Here is a 6000-nt window from a genome sequence, read left to right as displayed (position 1 = left end):
TGTTTTGAACATAGATGCAAAAGTTTTCAATAAAATATTTGCAACCTGAATCCAAGAACACATCAAAAAGATCATTCACAATAGTCAAGTAAGCTTCACCCCAGAAATACAACGATCGTTCAACATACATAAATTGGCACATGTAATCCTGGAGAGATCAGGGATACAAGGGCCTCATGTTACTATAGCAAAGACAATTCATAGCAAACACATAGCCAACATCAACTTAAATGGAAATTCCTTTACAATCAGAACAAGACTAGGTTGCCACTCTCTTCCTACCTATAGTACTTGAAGTCTTGGGTAGAGTGATAAGACAACTGAAGGAGATCAAGGAGAAAGGAAGAAGCCAAATTATCTTTATTTACAGATGATATGATAGTATGTTCAAGTAACCCTCAAAATTCTAGTTTGAAACTCCTATGGCTCATAAACACTTTCAGCAAAGCAACTGGATTAGAAATGAACTCATGAAATTAGTAATGCTCCTCTATACACGTGATAAATGGGTTGAAAAAAAATTAGGGAGCGACACCTTTCAGAAAAGCCTTAAATAATGTGAAATATCTTGAGGTAATGCCAATCAAAATCATGAAAGACTTGTATAACTGCAACTGTAAGACACTGGAGAATGAAATTAAAGAAGATATAAACAGATGGAATGATGTCCCATGCTTAGGGATTGGAAGGATTGATATAGTGAGACATGCAGTGTATAAATTCGATACAACCCCCATCAAAATTCCAACACAATTCTTCACACATGTGAAAGGACAGTTTTCAGTTTCATATGGAGACAACAGGAACATCAAATCGGGATAAGCTAAAACAATCCTCAACAACAACAACAACAAAACAACAACAACATGAACAACAATCTGCTGGAGGGAACACCTCTCCTGATTTCTAACTGTTCTCCAGTACATAGTAAAGAAGCATACTATTCACACAAAATCAGACATTTGATCTAACTGAACATCTAGGCATAAATCCAGACACCTATGAGCACATGATATTTGATAAAGAAGCCAGAAATACAACTAAATAGAAAGAGAAGGGGGGACAGAGAGAGAGAGAGAGAGAGAGAGAGAGAGAGAGAGAGAGAGAGAGAGAGAGAGAGAGAGAGAGAGAATATCTTTAATAAATGGTGCTGTGATGGCTTCATGTACAAGAATTCAAATAGTTTCATACTAATTATTCTACAGAAATCTCAAGGGCAAATCTATCAAAGATGTCAACAGATATACTGAACCTGAGAGGAGAGGAAGTGGAAAATAAGCTTGAACACATTGACACAAGAGACAACTTCCTGATCAGAACACCTATTCAGCCCAGGTTCTAAGGTCAACAATTAATAAATGGAACCTCAAGAAACTGAAAAGCTTCTGTATCGCAAGGGACACTATCATTTGGACACAGCAGCAGCCTATAGAATGGGAAAAGATTTTTTTACCAGTTACACATCTGATAAGGAGTAATATTCAAAATGGATAAAGAATTCTTAAAGACAGTATCTCAAGAGAACAGATAAACCATTTAAAAATATCAAAGTGGAGAATTTTCAAAAGAGGAAACTCAAATGGCCGAGAAACAGTTAAAGACATGTTTAACATCCCTAGTAGTCAGGGGAATGCAAATCAAAATGACTTTGAGATTTCGTGTTGCACCTGTCAGAATGGCCAGCTCATGTTGGCCGGGATGAAGAGCAAGAGCAGTTATCCGCTGCTGTTGCGATGGTAAACTTGTACAGCCACTAAGGAACTCAATGTGGTTGTTCCCAGGAAAACGGGACTAGATCTACCTCAACATCCAGCTACAGCGCTCTTAGGCATATACCCAAAAGACACTTAATTATACCAGGGAGACCATGCTCAAGCATATTCATTGCTGCTCTATTCATAATAGCGAGACATTGGAAACAACCTAGATATCCATCAATAATGACTGCCTAAAGAAAATTTGGTACATTTACACAATGGAGTATTATTTAGTAATTTAAAAATGAAATAATGAAATTTGTGGGCAAATGAATGAAACTAGAAAAATCCTGAGTGAAGTAGCCTAGACACAGAAAGCCAAATATGGTATGTATTTTCTTTTTCTTATTTTTTAAGACTATTCATTTACTTTATTTATATGAGCACACTGTAGCTATCTTCAGACACACCGGAAGAGGGCATCAGATCCTATTACAGATGGTTGGGAGTCACCATGTGGTTGCTGGGAACTGAACTCAGGACCTCTGGAAGAGCAGTCAGTGTTCTTAACCTCTGGGCCATCTCTCTAGCCCTGGTATGTATTTTCTTATATGTGAATATTAGCGGTTAAGTCAATGAGAAGTAAGCTACAATCCATAGAACCATAAAGGTCAGGTACAAAATAAGAGACTGGGGAACAAGTAAATCTCCTTCGGAAAGGGACATGCAGTAGAAAGTTATGGATTGATGGAATTAGAAGGTAAAGGAGGGATATAGGGAGGAGGAATGTGGGAGAAAATAGAGAGATAAGGGCCATTTGAGGGGTAAAGTAGAAATCTAATACAGCAAAATCTTCCTAAAATATATACATATGTGAAAGCAATCTGAATGAATTACCAAATAAAGGGGAAGACAGAGCCTCAAATGGACACCTCTGTCACCAAATGAAGCTTCCAGTAGCAGGATTGTGTTATATCTAATAGAGTTGTTGACCAAAGGGGGCCTGTGGAAACCCCCAAGCAACCCCAGTTATTACCAAGATTATAGCTTGCTTTCTACAAGTTGATGGCATGGTCCTAATGCTGAAGACAGCACTACATAACATCTTGTACATGGGTAAGTCAAGTTGGTCCCTACCTAGCTTCCTCACATCTATGGGCTAGTGTTTTTAGTGTAGGAATGTACTCTGTGTTCTAACAAAGGAGCCACAAACACTTTGATCTATGTAGGATGATGTCTATGCAGGTGAAAGCAGGTACAAGATAGAAAGAGGCCTGTTATTGGACGAGAAGGAAGAATGGGCGGGAGAAAAGATTTAGAGAGGAGGAGGAGACTGGAGCAAGGAAAGAGAGAGAGGGCAGCCGAGTGAACAGAGAGAACATGGAGGCAGATGTTATGATTCCTCTCTGCACATTTACAGGTTGTTATGAATATTCTTAAGGAATGGAAGTGTACAGGGCTTTGTATGTCTAGGTGGGCAATTATATCTTATCAGTTGGATCAGAGGTTATTGGGTTGTGTGTTCTTTCATGTGGCGACTTAATTGAATTCAAGAGAGTTTGTGGTGGCTGGAGACATTGGGCCACCGCAGAATTGGGATAAGTATGTCTGGCATGATGGCAACCTGCCTTGGGAACTGGATGGGTAGAGAGATTGTTGTCAGGTTCAGAGGGTAACCATCGGATATGGGATGGAGCAAAGCAGGTGAGACACTTTGCTGCCTGAGATAAAGACATCCAACAGATGTCATGGGGCACTATGGTGTCGAATCTAGTGTGGGATAAAAGAAAGCCATTTCTATTTTAATTTTACAGAAACAGATCTACAATGGTGACCTTCCAGCAAGCTAGGTTGGTGAAACGGTGGCCCAAGGCTTGTGGAAGTGACCAACCAATATCTGCTTTGACTTGAATCTCACTCTGCAAGATGGAACCTATACCTGATGCTGTATGGGTGACCGAGGACCTGAGACTAGATAGCCCCAGGCTCTAGACCTAGGGATCTAACCAATATCACTATTCTACTAAAGGTAAAATGACTCCTAATGACATTCTGCTATAGTCAGAGCTCATCCTTTATCAGAGAAGCTTCCTCCTGCAGCAAAACAAATACAGAGACCCACAGCCAGACATTGCCCAGAGGGTAAGAGACCTTGGAACACTCAGTCCTAAATGGGATGTCTCCATCAAATCCGTTCCTTCAGACATCAGGGAATCCCATGAAAGAGGAGGCAGAAAGAGTATACGCTTGAATGGTCACATCTGGCACATAAGGAAAGAAAGTGCAGAGAGCAAGCCATGTACAGGAGAAGAGATAGATAGGAAGGATGCAGAGTAGGCTGTGTCCATTTTAGTCATCTAGTTTCTTCTTCAAACTGTGTCACTTATGAGTCAGATGAAGAAATGTTTCGTTTAGCAAGCTTAGATACGAAACCTAAACTCTTAAATGTTACAGGATATCTGATCACATTGTGAACCCTAAGATTGTGAACTGGAAAAGCCTTGTCGTGGTGTGGTTCGGCCCTACCACACACCTTTAATCTAAGAGTTAAATAAAGTCAACCCTAGGTCAAGAGGTGGAGCAAGCAACCAGCTGACAGGGAGTGTATGTAAGTAAATGGAAAGGAGAGTCTTTGAGTTGAAGGGTATTTATGACAGGACAGCAACAGCAGAGGAGAAAGGGCTTTTTCTTTCTGGGACATTGGCTGAGGAGGAAGGTCAGCTGGGTGCTTTCTCTGCCTCTCTGAACTAGCAGGTTTTCACCCCAGCATCTGGATCCTGAGTCTTCATTGGTAAAATCCAATGTTTGGAATTTTTGTTTTTGAGACAACACATAAGTAAAAGGAAATTTTAGTAGGGTAGAATCTTGCCCTAAAGACCCAATTTCTTAATCTGTTCTCTCCTAGAACACAGGACTCAGCTCCATTTCACCTCCTGGTGTCCCTCGAACCACACCTTTTATATTTTTTCTTTTCTAAGTTTGCTAGGCTTGTTCAAAATGCTCTTCATGAGAATTAACCAGAGAAAAAAGTTTCTATTGGGCTTTTTTGAGGCTTCCTTTGTCAGTGCCATTAGCATAAATCTCTTTATCTTTGCCTCAGGTAGACTCTTCAGACAAGGACAAAAAGCAACCACATTCTTCACGAAAATACCACAAAAACAGTCTCTACTCCACATACTGAAATTCTTCACTGAACCATCTTGAGCCAGGTTCAAATTACTCTCGGTAATGAAGTCTTCCATATTCCTTCTAGGACAGCCCATTAAACCCCATTTAAAGCATTCTACAGCTTTCCAAATCCATAACCCCGAAATCCACATTGTTTCAAACAAAAGCACGGCCAGGCCTATCACAGCAATATCCTAGTCCCTGGTACCAACTTCTGCCTTAGTTAGAGTTTTACTGCTGTGAACAGATACCATGACCAAGACAATTGTTATAAGAACAACATTTAATTGGGGCTGGCTTACAGGTTCAGAGATTACATCCATTATCATCAAGGCAGGAACATAGCAATATCCAGGCAGGCATGGTGCAGGAGGAGCTCAGAGTTCTATCTCTACCTCTGAAGGATGCTAGCAGAATACTGGCTTCCAGACAGCTAGGAGTAGTAGGGTCTTAAAGCCCACACCCACAGTGACACAGCTACTCCAACTGAGGCCACACCTCCAAATAGTGCCACTCGGTGGGCCAAGCATATACAAACCATCACACATTTTTTTCTCGTCCATTGGAAGGGTGGTCAGGGACTTGGTTTTTGACTATCTTTATGTTGCTTTAGAGCTTAGAAACTCAGGAAGTCGTTTTCCCTTTGATAGTTCCCACCAGCCACAGCCATCTGCTACCAGCAGCGCTAGAAGGCTGATCATTAAGAAGCTCTCTAATGGTAATCTATAGCTTTGTCTATTTTTCTGGGTTTTGTGAACTAAAAATTTAATTACTGTTCTATAGTAACTAGTTCTTTATTTTGCCATATAAGGAGATTTAAAAATAAAAACAAATACAAAATAATAACAACAACAATAAAACTCTTTTTTAAAAAATATTTATTTATTATGTAATTATGTAGAAGTACACTGTAGCTGTCTTCAGACACACCAGAAGAGGGCATCAGATCTTACTACAGATGGTTGTGAGCCACCATGTGGTTGCTGGGATTTGAACTCAGAACCTCTGGAAGAGCAGTCAGTGCTCTTAACCGCTGAGCCATCTCTCCAGGCCAACAATAAAACTCTTACATCTAAAAATCATCACTTAAAGTTAAGTTGAACCTTAGGAAATTGCTGGGTTTTTTTTCTTCCAA

This window comes from Rattus norvegicus, chromosome 2 (assembly GCF_021556685.1).
Source record: "Rattus norvegicus strain SHRSP/BbbUtx chromosome 2, alternate assembly SHRSP_T2T, whole genome shotgun sequence".
NCBI lineage: Eukaryota > Metazoa > Chordata > Mammalia > Rodentia > Muridae > Rattus > Rattus norvegicus.
Note: the sequence above shows the minus strand (reverse complement) of the source record.